The 14,184-nt window shown below is 54.7% G+C and overlaps 1 protein-coding gene across 1 annotated transcript in view; it reads left to right on the top strand.

Annotated features, from left to right (window-relative positions):
- The first annotated feature begins 4,752 nt into the window (after positions 1-4,752).
- The window catches only part of BAHCC1 (BAH domain and coiled-coil containing 1), an 84,360-nt gene continuing 74,928 nt past the window's right edge, over positions 4,753-14,184 (top strand). Inside the window, exon 1 of the mRNA XM_029912164.1 lies at positions 4,753-5,326. The gene's annotated coding sequence lies outside the window, so the exon portion shown is untranslated. The remainder of the gene's footprint in view (positions 5,327-14,184) is intronic.

Here is a 14,184-nt window from a genome sequence, read left to right on the forward strand (position 1 = left end):
AAGTTGGTTCCTTTTTTCTCAGGACTACAGCCTGAGCGGTTGAGCTGTGTCTCTCCCCTTCACCTCGCCCCAAAAGAAAAATACCCACACACCAAACCACAGACCCTGCCAGAATGGATGCTACAAGCCATGGGAAGCAGACAGCCAACTGGAAATGTTTATGGACAGTTAGGAGATTGGGAGCCTGATCCAAAGTTGGTCAAGAGAAAAATTCCCCTTCACTTCTATGTAAGTATTTGCAGCAGCAGCAGGGACGTTTTGCTGTTACAGAGATGGCTAAGTGACAGGTCACTTGCATTATGTACAACACACTGGATTGTCAGTGCACACACCACATGCAACAGTTGTGGGTTGCTTTCCTGCAGCCCCTCCCAGGGCTAACCAGTAAACTAAATGCAATGTGGCAGAGCATTCATAATCATATATACATATCTCACTTTCTCGCACAGTGTTTGAACTGTAGAAGGTAATGGAGGGGGGGGGGGGGTGTTCTCTTGCCTTTCATGAGTTTCATGCAGCTTTCCTGGATCTACTCAATCATAGCTACCAGGGTGAGTCTTTCATTGGCCTTTGGAATGCATTGGATTGCACCTGATGCCTTAGATGCATGTGTACATGAGAGGGGGAAACTGAGAAAGAGAGAGACCTTGGGGTGAAAGTGGACAGCAAATTAGACATGTCTTTGCAATGTGATGTGTCAACAAAACAACTAGGCCATTGCAACTCTGAGCTGCATAATGAGAGACATCACCTCCCTGGAAAGAAAGGAAATAATCCTCTCCATGTCTCTTGTGTGTCCCCACTTGGGATATCACCATAGCTGAGAAAGGTGTATATCCAGGATTAGAAACCAGCCCTCCTGACTCCCAGCCATGTGCTTTCAACACCAGAACATGCGTCTTCTATTGCTCCTCGTGTGCTCCCTCCTGATCTTTGTCAGCCTTTTTAAGTCCGGATGGAAAATGCATCCTAGAGAGGATGGCTTAGTCAGATGAGCACCAGCATACCAGATTCTCTAGAACCATAGGTCCAAACCTAGGGTCTGCTCACCCCTCCTTCTTTCTTCAGGGAGTATATGAAGGAGCACACAGCTCACTCAGTGAAGGTGCTGGGGCAAGGCCTTACAACCAGGGCCATCTCTTCAGCATGGACGTCAAAGATTCTGCAGCAGGTCCCCGGTGTCCTTGACTCAAACTCCCCTCCTTCAAATGTGGGGCTGTTTTGTCCACTTCACGCCCACCCTGCACCTGAGAGATGGCAGAAGATACGTGGCTTGGATGTAGTACTGTACATGTATAGAGCTACACGGTGTATGTATGTATGTGTAGTGGGGCTAGATCGATACATAGATCAGTGGTTCTCAAACTTTTGCACTGGTACCCCTTTCACACAGAAAGCCTCTGAGTGCGACCCCCCTTATAAATTAAAAACACGTTTTGATATATTTAACACCATTATAAATGCTGGGGGCAAAGTGGGGTTTGGGGTGGAGGCTGGCAGCTCGTGAACCCCCATGTAATAACCTCACGACCCCCTGTGGGGTCCTGACCGCCAGTTTGAGAACCCCTGAGATAGACAGGTAGATAGATAACTTTGCTACACTAGAAAGTGGCCATTCCATGCACAGGGGGCTGCCTTGAGGAAAACACAGAGATGGGCATGACAGGGTGGTGGAGGGGATGCGATTGAAGGTGAGGTCTGAAATGTTGGCTGGGGGGAGATGCGCAGGGCCTTGAAGGCGTGACACATCCATGATGCACAGTGAGACTGCCCTGATGACCACAGACCCCCTTGGTGTGGGGCAGGACAGAGGCATGGAGAGGAATCCACACTCCCCTTTGGTGGGGGAAGGGATCAGAGTGTGTCACAGGGTTACATATTTTGAATACTAATCTGATTACTTGCACCTGGTTACTGTCACTCTAATCACCTGCTCAACGGCCCGAGGGAGCAGCATTGTGCTTAGGACTCACCATGGCCTCCAGTCCCATTGAGGGTCAATACGGCCCTTGATCATGCATAGCCCTGGGCACAGAGATAAAACTCATTCATTCTGTGAATCTGAAATTAGTGGGAAGCGTGAACGCCAGGAGACCTGCCCTTCCCTTCCAGGCACTGTGCAAATGAGAGGCTGCTTGCTTATCAGACCCCTGGCTGGGTTGGGCCTTGCACTATTGGCTTAGACGACTCATTGGTTTTTGGAGAGGCACATGAAGCTTGCACCTTGGCATTCTTGCTCTCTTCTACCCCACCCCTCTGGCCCTGAGTTTAAATTTCCTCAGCTTTCCCTTTCTATGACACCTTTACGGAAGGCATGCAGCTTTTCTTCTAACCCTCCCTTTTTATAATAATGGCCAGGGCTCCGGTGAGTCCCGGGGGGACCGAGACGTTTCCTATCACCTTTGAAAGAGACGAAACCCTGGTGGTGGAAAACTGATGAAACATCCAGAGCAGAAACTCATTCAGTGTTGCAGACCAGCAGCTTTGCAAATTAGCAAGTAAGCACAATGGGAATAATTTAAAAAGCCTACATAAAATAACCCAGGATACTGCCTCCCAAGCTCAGACTCAAAGTCACGCACGCTGAGGAATACCCCAGGCCTCACTACTGTGAAGAGGAAAGGGCTAGCGAGTCAGATCAAATGCTTGGAGTTATGAGACGGGGACATTTGATTCTGCTCTGGATCCTTTCCTGGTGACTTGGACTAACTCTGTGCAATCCTTGCTGAGAAGCAGGGTGACTGGCTGGGATGTTTTGTGAGAATTCACTGGGGCTTGTGAATTAGCCAAGTGAGAATTAGAAAGGTTTTGTTGTGCGTATTGTTATTTCTAGAGCTCGGCCTGTGCGCTGGATGCTTTACAAGGGAGTACAAAGAGGAGGTCTCTGCCCCAAAGCGATTGCACTCTAACTAAATGTCTCTCCCTGTCCCTGCAGTGACAATAAACCACCCCCCGAAAGACTTAGGGCCTGACTCTTATCGCAAGCTGCTTTCACACCAGTCTCACTTCACTGTCTTCAAGTTACTCCTTGTTTACAACAGTGTAAGTGAAATCAGAATCCAGATCTCACTTTTTCTGTGATGCCACAAAAGGAAAATATATTTAATCTGCCCAATAATTAATTAATATATAATAAATAGAATAGAATAGAATTGTAATATAATTACTTATAACAAATTAATAAACTGCCAGATGCATCTATGTAGGCACAGGGGGCTGCCCTCGTGGGTCTGTTTGCAGGATTGGCACCTAAAGATTCCCTGTATGACCTTGTCTGTCTTTTCAATGTGTTTACTTGTGTCTCTGACCGCACCCAGTGTAGGGCTGGCACTTGATAAATAAACAATCAAACTGGCCCAGGTGTCTAGCAGGGAGTTCCACAGAAACAGGGATAAAGGTTGCACTGTTGAGGTTGCACAGAGGGGTCCTCTGCAGCGCTACTTGGTCTCTGTACAAGCAGGAGGGAGAGGAAGGCTGTGGCGCCTGCGGGGAAGGCACCAATCTGGGACTCAGTTGGAATCTTGGCTCTGCCACAGACTCCTTGTGTGCATTTGGGCAAGTCCCTTAGTCTCCCTGCACCTAGACTGCCCATCCACTCAAGGGGTTAATGCTGCCCATCTCCCACCATGTACCTGCCTTGTCTAGGCCCTGATCCTGCAAATGACTCGTGGGCCTCCAGGGGTTTAATGGAGGGCCCTGGGTCACTGAACCTATGGCAGGATGGGGCTTTAAGCCTTTGTGGGCAGGGGCTGCCTGCCACAGAGCTCCCCAGTGTAGTCACATCCTGCACCCACCAAAGGCGGTTTTCCTGCTGGTGCAGATGTGACCGAAGCACTCTTCCCTGGGCCTGGCTGGGTCTACACAGGGGCATAGCTAAGTGGTGGGAGTGGGGGTGTTGTATCTGGCTCCATGTATGTGCAGCGCCCAGCACCACCCGATCTGGCCGGGGCCTCTAGGTGCTACAGGACCAGCTGCCCACAGTCCAGGGAGGGGAGAGGGAGACCCTGGAGGGCTGGCTCCGGCGGCCGGGGGTCCCCTGCCCCAGAGAGGTCCGTGGCCTCCGCGGTGACCTGCCAGGAGAAGCAGACAAAAGCAGCCCCGGGAGGCTGAGGCGAGCCCGGCGCCTTTAAGAAAGCGGAGGCTCCAAGCCCGCCGGAGATCGCTGCGAGGGAAGGCCGGTGAAAAACCAGCAGCCCCCCGAGAGCAGGGAAAGAGCTGCCGGTGCCAAGCCTGCGCCCGCCTGCCCCGAGGACTGTGCAGAGCCGGGCGCGCGGGGGGGTCCCGGCTGCCGCCTTCGCTTCTTCTTTTGGTGTGTGCAAAAGCCCGAGCAGCAAATCTCTGTTTCCTCCTCTTGTTTTGAGCGGTGCAATGTAGGGATTTCCTCTCCCCTCCCCCCAGCCCGGTTGGCTTTTGCAGCTGCAGCGAGGACGTTACTTTGTCTGGATCCCGACCGCTCCGAGAGCCAGGGCGCCAGCTCCGGGCCTGGGCCGCCGAGGGCCATGTAGCCGGGGCCATGCACGCAACAGCCTCCCGCTTTGCATTCGCCAAGGCAGACGAGCAGGAAGAAAAGGGAGCCCCGCTTGTCCGCGCAGCCGGGCCCAGAAGCGGGCGGCTCCGCTTCTCTCCCGGGGAAGGGGGACCATGCAACGCGGCATCAGAAAACCCAAACCCCGCCAGGTAAGTCCCGTGCCCAGCGCCCGGCCCGGGGAGCCAGAGCTGGGCTGGGGCAGCTCTGGGTGTTAGCGGGGAGGTGGCAATGAAGGAAAAGCCCCGCTCAGCTTTGCACCGGGCCCCCGGTATAAACCTGCCCCCCCCCCGGCCCCAGCAAAGGCAGCGGCAATGGCGGGGGGGGATTCGATTCCGCTTCGCTCTCATCCATGTTCTGTGGCATGGCCCCGGCTCCATTGGGGGGGAGCGAGGCGCGTCCCCCGGCCATAAATCGGTGCTGCTGGAGGCTCCAGCCCCCCGGGCGCGCTAACTGACTGGATTGACTCCGCGCAGGCAGGTAGGGGACCCTGGCACCGGAGCAAAATCGTAAAATAATCACAACCGCAGCCGGCCCCAGAACGCAGCGTCCAGCTCCGCCGTGGAAAAATCCGGGATCCGACACCAAACCCCCCCCCCCCGCAACAGCAGCAGTTTCCGCTTTCGGGAGAGCGAGAGGACGCATTAAAGCAACATACCCCCCAAATTACCCTGCATCCGAGGCGTTTTCCATCGGCCCGCGCTGCAAACTGGCTTCGGGGGCTCCAGTGGCCCAGGTCTCTGCCCTGCTCTGGATTTGGGCTTATCCCGCAGATCTGGCCCGGGAGGCGGCGGCCTGGCGGTAGGTGCTTGGGGCTTGTTTCCCTTTTTCATTCTTTTTTTTTGTAAGTCTTTTTGCCGCATTTTCTCCTGTCCCCCTGCCCTCATTAATTCCTCAACGAATGGGGCTTTAATTCCAGAGGGAAACGGTCCCCCTTGCCCTGGTCTACTTCTGCATCCCCCCCCCCCCGGCCCGGTTCCAGGCCCTTCCAAGGCAATTCCAAGCCCCCCCCCCCCCCCGCACGAAAACACAACAAAGCGGGGTTCAACCCAGCCCCGCGTTCTCGGCTGCGTTCTCCTGTGTATTAGGGAGCGGTGTGTTGTTTACTAACTTTGTGTATGGACGAGCAGCATAATTGCAGCCAGACTCCGCTCTATGCCAGCTCCGAGACAGGCCGAGCCGACACATGGCTCTCGTTTCCAACTTTTTAAAAATAAATCGCTTCTGCTTTCATAAAACCGCAACGGTTCCGCCGCCGAATGAGCCTGGTCCCGACTTAACCTTTGTCTTTAGCACGTAGTTGACATTTGGGGGGGTTTTTAGCCCTGCAATCTGGCCTGGAGAGTCTCTTTTTTTGCAATTTGCAGGCTGGGCTTAAAGCAAAACTCACTTAAAGCGGACATTTTTTGTTGTTGAGAGAGGAGAGAATTTTTTTTTTTCTTCTTCTTCTGCAAATAACATTCCCGGCTGTGATTTTTAATTCTTGATTTCATTATTTTTTTAATAATTATTTTCGTCTTTGTACTTTTAAAAGCCCAGCGAGACTTTGCAAAAATAAATCGATAGAACAAAATAGATCGTGTCTCCAGGTTTCCTTTGCAAATAGATTTACAGCGAGCAAGGAAAACACGAGGTAGGCACTGCTAGTGTTAAAGCCTGTATTTAATGATTGCATCCGAAAACAGCCAGGACAGGTTAAAACAGGCAGCAAATCCCGGCTTCATACAAACACAAATCTGATATTGGACCTGTAAAATCTGCACTTTAAAACCAATCGTTGCACATCTATTTTTAAGCTCCCAATGTACTGGCTAAATAGCTGCTTTATACCCAAGGAAAAACACAGCTTTGTTTCTGTCCAACACTGGAAAACTAATGACAAATAAATACAATTATCCGCGCTTTTAAAACAATCTAAAATTACCGCCCAGATGGGACTAAAATGACTTCTCAAAAGGAAGAAGTAAAATAGGATTATTGTGCTTTCCTGGGCGCCCTAAAGATCCCGCCCCGACTCCCCAATCTTTTGTTTCTGTTTTCTTCAAGGAAACTGATCGCTGGAATCTGCCACTAAAGTTTATATCGATGTCCTGCAAATTCAGTGTAGAAAGTATATTTGTGCTAGTAAAAAATAGATTTATGTAACGATTTTTAATTAAAGTGATCGACTTTTCTGTTAACAAAAGAGGTAGTGAAAGCCCGAGCTGCCAGGAGGAAAGCTTCGGGTTCCGCTCACGGGAAGCGGCTCACACACCCGCCTTCTCTGCCTCAAGCGGCATTTCGAGAGGGGTTCGCTTAGACGCGGTATTTTTAGCGTTTGTCTCTTCCCCGTTCTCCTCTTGTGCTCGGTGAAATTCGGTTGCAAAGAGAGGGCAGGAGACTGAGCCGCGCCGGGCTCGTTAAGACAACACGCAGGCGGGCTCGGGTTTGCTTGGCTTTTGTTGTTGTTGTTGTTGTGTTAAATCCAAGAAACAAGCCAGGACATTTTTAGTGCGTTTAGAAAAGCGCATCGAGGGGGCTGGGGGCTGGTTCAGGGCAGGGGGATGCCTCTGATCTAACAAACCCAACGCGGGGTTTCTGTGGCCGGTGGGTCCCAGGCTAGGCGGGGGAACCCGACCCCCTGGCTCGCAGCCCCTTTGCGCCGCGGATGGAAAGGCCCGGAAATGGAGCGGGAGGCGGGTTCCCGGCCCCAGGCTCGCGGGGGATGGGGAGGACGAAGGAGGCTGGGGGGCAGAGCGGGGACGGGCAGGGAAGATGGCCGGCGGGGCGAGCGCCTGCTCCCGGGTGGCGCGGGGAGCTCTCGGGGGTCCCTGGCCGGCGGGCCGGGGCGCGTTCTCCGCTGGGGGAGGCGGGGGCTCGCGGGTTCTGCATCGCCGGGGAAGGGGCTCTCCGGGGCCGGAGGGGAAATGGAGCCTGCAGCCGACACGGCTCCGGCCTGGCACCGCAGAGCCAGCGCGGTTCTCGGCAAGTTGCACAACAAAACCCGGGGCTCCGAGGAAACCCAACCGCCGGGCTCTGCTCGGAGCTGCAGGGCCGCGGCGCCCTGGGCTGCCAGGGGGGAAGGAACCCGCCTTCCCAAGGCGAGCTTGGGGATGGGGCCTTCCCCCTCCACTGGGTGCAAAGGCGGAGCTCGCTCGGGGGGTTGTGGGGCTGATTCTCTCGCCTCCCCCACCCCCCGTTTTCGGGGGTCGGGATAGAAAAAAGCAAAGCTCCCCGCTTTTCTCCAGCGGCTCCCCTTGGAAAGGCCCGTCAGAGCTAACAGCCGGGCCCGGGGCAGGCAGGGCTGGGGGGCCCCGCGCCCCGCTGCTGGGGGGAGAAGGAGGCTCCTGCGAGAGATCAGCCGCGCTCGGCTTCCCTAAAAGCATTTCTTTCTCTGGGTTGTGGTTTTAAAAAGCCATTCCTAATGGATGCGCAGCCTGGTCCCCCCGCGCGGCCGCTGGGTGCAGGCGTGTGTGTCTGTCCACCAGCTTTTAGCCTTGTCAACAGTCCGTGCAAATCAGAGACACACACACACAGACACACACAGTTACCCCCCCCACACACACACACTTTCCGATGCTGTGTGAGCAGATAAGGCAGGAGGGGGCTTCCAGTCCTGGCTGCTCCCTCCAGGCCCTGCCTGTACCGCCCCCCCCCCCCGTCCTCCCCCCCCCAGCCTGGGGGGCAGCTAAAAGTCCAAAACAAAAGTGTTTGAAGAGAAAGCCAGGAGCTCCGGCCCCTTCTCCGGGCTGTAAGTCTGCCAAGGCCTCCCCAGCCACCGATTACCTAGGGCTGGTTTGCATTGAGGGGACAGGCTGCTCGGTAGCACCACTCCTCTCCAGCCCTCTGGATTTTCCCCAGTGTCTTTTCAATGGGGATTCTGGCTCCCTCTCTTTGCTCCCAGTTGCAGTGGGAGATGGAGCAGGAGGTAGCCTTAACTCCCTGCAAACACCTTAGCGAGAAACACCGGGCAAAAACGGGGGATTGGGGGGTCCTTTTTTTTTGATGACTTTGTGCTGGACTTGGGGCAGTGGGGGCAGCTGTGAATCCCCTCCTCGGGGAAAGAACACGGCCTGTTGGGCCCGAAGAATGTGAACCCCCAAGTGTAGGAGCTGGGAGCCCACACTCGATTTGCTCTGTGCCGCCAGGAACACACACACACGGGCCTGCCCTTTACACAACAATCAAAAAAGTCAAACCTCAGCCAGCCGGTTTCCCATTGGAAGGCAAAGGAAAAGCCCCAGCGCTTCGGCCCTGCATCCCGGGCCCTCCTCAGCCAACCCCCGGAGCCAGCCTCCCTTTCCCAAGGCCCTGAGTTATTCCATCCCGCAGGCCCAGCACACACACACACACACCAAACAGCGGCCCTAATGATCACTTAAGGTTGCGTTTGCAAATCCGGATCCTATTGGCGCGCAGAGCCGCTGTTCGCGGGCCTGGCTGCCAGCTGCAGGATTCTGGCACTAATTGCGTGTTTATCAAAACATGCCCCCTTTTGACATGTCACAACATATTTGCGCAGAATGCGGTGTCCCCCCCCCCCTCCCCCAACGTGGGTTCCCTTCTCTGTGCTGCGGGAGGGGCGCTGGGTGACAGGCAGGGCTGGTGCAATATGTCTGGGTGTGCAGGTAGCCAGGACTGGGGGTCCCTGGGCTGCCCTGCACAAGGGTCTTCGGGGTTCCCTAGGGACAAGGTGCATCTGGGAGCCTGTCACTGGGATTATTTATTGTCACTTTGCATCTAAAATCCAGCCCCCGTGTGCTGGGGGCTTTCTCCCCATGGAAGATTCCACTGGCTCTGCTGCGTTTGCCATCCTCTTTCTCTTCACCCCCTTCCTTCCCTTTAATGCCCCCCCCCCCCCTGTGTCTCCTGCCTTTTCATCATAATTCCCAAACTCCGGAGTGGGGGGAAAGCCAGGTATTAAACTCGCTTGAATGTACCCCAGATGGGTCGCTTCATTGAGAGCCTCACACAACCAACACCGGGAGTGGTGCGTTGGGGGTGTGAACACACTGGGATAGATTTAGCTTCTCATTAGGACTCTGCATTTAACAGGGCATTAACTAAGCGTTTGGAAGTGGAAAAGCTCTGAGCTCCTAACCTAAAAACCTCTGCTCTGGGCTGATTGGACTCCAGGCCTTCATCTCAAGGGGGGGGGGGGGATTCTCTCCACTCTGCCTCCCCCCGCTATAGTAAACAAGGGCACCATTTATGATGTGTGTGTGTGTATCTGTATATATAACACTGTATGTGACTCTATATATTCGTGTGTACGTGGTGTGTGTATGCACTGAAATCCTGTTTGGGTTATAAATGCTCATTGCATTTGAGCAAATATGCCCCTACAATCCCTTCCTACAATGCAAAAAGCTTGTGAGGCAGCGGCCAGGTTTCTTTGGAGATTAAAAATGTGTTGCTGGCTTCAGTGCAATGTCTGTCTGTCTGTCTGTCTCCAGACACTTTAGCTAGGTAGATTTATTCCATTAACAAATTTGTCAGTCTCCTGTCCAAAGAGGGAGGCCAGGGCTCCTGGCTAGCTCTGGGGAGGCCAGAAGGGGGCGGGGCTGTATTATTCCCGTGGCTATTGGTGTTTATAGGCCAATGGCCAATAAATAGCCCGAACTGGTTTGACTGGCAGGGGTGTCAGGATGCTCTCTGCCTTTTCCTCGCTGCTGTCCTCTCCAGGCCAGGCCCACTGTGATCAATGCAGCCAGCGCGGGGTTCCACCCCCAAAACGACCTGTTTCTACCCTGGATATTTTGCGTTTTTATCAACCACTCCAAGCCCCCCCCGCTCAGGTCCCCTCCCTGGCTCTCAGTCTCAATGGCAACCCAGACACCATAAATAATGCCCCTGCACAAGGTCTTCAGGGTTGCATCTGTTGGCGTTTAGCAAAGGGGGTGGGGGGACCCCGCTCCTTGTCCCGTGGTCCCCAGGACATGGGTGTGGACTGCGGGATAACCCCAGGCAGCACTCTTGATCTTCCTCCTGTTGGCCTGGCCGGGGCCAGGGGACACCCAGCCCCATGGGGTATCTGGTGGTTCTAGGGTCCAGAGACCTCTGCCACAGTCAGAGGGCAGCTTGCCCTGTGGCTTCGACCTTGTGCAGAGTTTGCCCTGGCTTTGGGGCTGGCTAGGCGAGACCCTCACAGAGGGACACGTTCTCCCAGCTCCTTAGACCAGCCCCTGGGATGGGTCTTTCCCCAACGGGCTCCGACCACGTGTTGTTTTGTTTTAAATCCCTAGCAAATATAGGGCCATGGACCGGTCCCTACTGCCCCTGGGCAGCGATCTCTCGGCTAACGTGGGCAGAGCGTGTTGTGGGGATGGGGATGGAGGGGCGGGGGGGGGGCACAATGTCAGGAAAGGGGTGAGTCGGTGCTTGTGCTCTGTGCGGGAGGCAGAGCCCCCCAGCAATACGCCCTGACTCGTTCCCTCTGTGGGTTTGTGCCCCCCCGCCCCAGTAGCCTGTTTTTGTAACCAGTAATGCAAAACAGAGCTTATTTTCAGGGAGATTGGCAGCAAGTTACAGCACGTGCTGACTCCCCCCCCCCCCCCCAAAAAAAAGTAAAACTCGCGAGCCGGTTCCTGTGTTTACCGAGATCTCTGGGTTCGAGCAAATAAACACGGCCTTAGTGGAGGGTCTGATTTACTTGATTGTTTGCATTTTGATCGGAGCACGAGGGTTTTTTTTCAGGGGGGAGGGGCGGGGAATTTCGGTTTTTCCAAAGCGCTGGATCTGGGCCCTGGGGGAGGGACTGCTGCAAAGGCCGCTGCCCCCCCCCCCCCCCCCCCCGCGGGTACCAGGAGCGTTTGGGTTTGAAGAATTAAGAGTCATTTTTTGTAGTCAAGAAATTGTTTCTAATTTGCTCTTTGACTAATGGCACTTGGAACAATGAGACGGCCCCAAACAATTGCATTACTCAGAGGCGCCCAACATGCAATTACCCAAATGCAGAGATTTGCATCTTGCAGCCCTATTAGGCAATTATTTAGTGTGCTGGGTTAATCTACAATATTATTTAACATACCGGGGCCCTTTGCCGTTCCGTTTCCAGATGGAGCGATATTCAATTGCAATATTTTAACCCATTTCCCCAGAGTGGGGAGGTTAGCGGAGGGCTGAGAATTGTCACTGATTGCATATTCATTCGGACAGGCAAGGAGGCTGCTTGGGGGTTGGCTTAGGCGGTAGGTGAGCGGGCGAGCCAGGGATCACGGAGAGGGGTCCTGGCAGCCCTGCTCTGGTGCTTCGCAGGGGAGGAAGGGGCCATTTTCCAGAACACACAGCTCCAAACCTCCCCCCGCCATTCAGAAGAACGCGGCTGCGGATCGCTGCAAAGCGAAGGGCCAAGTCTGACTTTCAAGGTGCTGCCAAGCCCGCAGCAGGGACCGGGCAGCGCTGGGGGGTAGGGCCGTGCCAAAGATTTCCAGTCACGGGGCGGATTTTTGCAGCCCTTTCCCCGTCGGTCTTTCCCCAGCGCGGTGACGAGCAGAGGGGCGTCGGGGCCCAGGATTCATTTGCAAAACACTGGGGGGGGGGGGGGTGTTGCAAATGCTCAATCGAAGGCCGCTCTCCGAGCAATGTAAATATTTAGTTCTGGGCGCATTATCTGCGCTCGCTCTTGTCTAAAGGAAGCGTAAGATACCAGCGCTTGGTTCCTGTTCACAGAGAAACATTTGCTAGGTCTGGACAGTTAAAAACTCGGCCATCAGGGAAGCCTCCACTTGTGCTGAGAGTGGGCTGCCCGGGCGCAGATACTCCCCGCCCACCCCCAGCAGCCCCGTTCCCTTCGTGTGGAAAACGGGGATCTATTTCCCCCCTCGCCCCCTTTGCCAGCAGCCCCCGGCTTTGTCCACCAGGCCTATCTGCGGCTATTTGGTGCCACAGCTGCGTGGAAGGGATTTTAAAAAATGATAGAAAAATCTATGATTAAAACAAAGTGCTTGTTTTATAGGCCGGGGCAAAATCTAGACGGGTTTAAAGCAAAATCAATCCAGCGATGTTGGGAATCAGGAATAAAAACGGAAGAAGGGCTCTGGAAGTTTCCCCCTTCTTTTCCCTGGGCAAAGCGCAGCTGTATTTCCAGTCGGGTTTGTGCATTGTTCGTTTGGATTGTGCTCCTGGTCAAACAAAACTGACCCTTTTTAAAAAAAAAAAAATCCCCTCCCTTATTGGTCCAATAAATAGACCAACCTTTTTAATGCTAAGGGTTTGGAGATTTTGCAACCCTCGGCCTAAGCCGGTGACAAATGCACCGCTCTGCTAGTTGCCTTTGGGTAGAAGATAGACGGGAAGTGTCAATCAGAAACGCTTCAGTGCTCAGGGACAATCCTCTTTGCAGGACTGGCCTTCCTCAAGAGCAATCAGTCACTCTGCATTAATTACCCTTCCATCCATTCCCCACTGCAGGGCAACTGCTGCTTCTCAGAGGCCTGGCACATTCATGACATGGCAGCACCTGAAAGAATGGAGCGACCCCCCCCCCTTCCCCAAAAACAAAGAGTCCAGAAAGGAAAAGGACTTCAGGTCTGGACCTTCAAATCCCTCCCTCCTGTAGGCAGCCCCGACGGCTTTTCAGCCCTAGTCTCCCCCTCCCTCCGCCCCACATCACATCCCTGTACAAGCGACAGCAGCCAGACCGAATTCATATTTGATAATGTTCAACCGGGTTGTTTGTGTTGGTTTAAACCGCTCTTTCAGTACATTGCTTCTAACTCGCTCTGCTGGGAACCGCCTGGAAGTTCCCGGCTTGTGCTGCTCATTTACCCGGTGATCTAATAGCCCGAGTCAGATCCAGACACACGGCCCGAGCCAGTCACTGCGTTGGAAACAGTGTTTTTCCATAGGAACTAGGAACGCGGATTTGAGGTCTCGCTCTCAAAACTAGGAGCTCCTTTAAAAAAAAAAAGATTACAACTTGGAAGTAAACGAAGCCCACTTTCTCGTGCAGCTGGGCCGTGCGTGTGGATGTCATTCAAGTGATCTCCAGCGAAAGCCAAAGTCAGTCTAGCCGGAGCCCCGGAGAGCGGGCTGCGGGAGGCACCGGGAAGGGTGAACCACGCCGAACTTTGGCGGAGCGGACATGTAAACGGCACAATGGGAATGCGGCGCAGCCGCGGGACTGCGGAGGGGCAGCCCGTGGGAAGAGCACCAGAGAGGCGCCTGTCCCCTTGACATTTCCTCGGTTCCGGGCTTTTCTTGCGCAGCGGTGGGAGAATTCAGCCCCGAAATGCGGCGTGGGTCGGGCCCCACACAGCCCAGAGCGGGGCATTGGCCTGCTTAAACCCGGCCCCGGGTAGCGGCTGCTGCTTTGCGAAGCGGCCGCGCTCTCCCGGCTCTGCCCCGTCCGGACTCGGGGTTTCTCACAGCGGTGTTAGCCGCAGCACCAGGCCGGCCCCCCGATCTCGCTTGTATCCCCGCGCAGCCCCTTCGGATCTGCGCCGCGCGTGGGTGGGTGTCTCTGCCCGGGCTCGGGCCCTGTATTCCGGGCCCCCTTTTACCACGGAACCGCTTCGCACCCCAGCCGCGTTTTGTAGCCCGGGAAAGTTGGCCTGGATCCTGCGGGGCTCTGGGAGGCGCCCGGGCTTTGCACTCGGGAGGGGTCGGTATTTCTAGCCTCTCCGGTCTGCTCTCCCCCGCAGCCGGTCTGCGCGCTCGGTCTTGTCCCTAATTCAATT

The sequence above is a fragment of the Terrapene carolina genome, unplaced genomic scaffold (assembly GCF_002925995.2).
Source record: "Terrapene carolina triunguis isolate 2854851 unplaced genomic scaffold, T_m_triunguis-2.0 Scaffold192, whole genome shotgun sequence".
NCBI classification, from domain to species: Eukaryota; Metazoa; Chordata; order Testudines; family Emydidae; genus Terrapene; species Terrapene triunguis.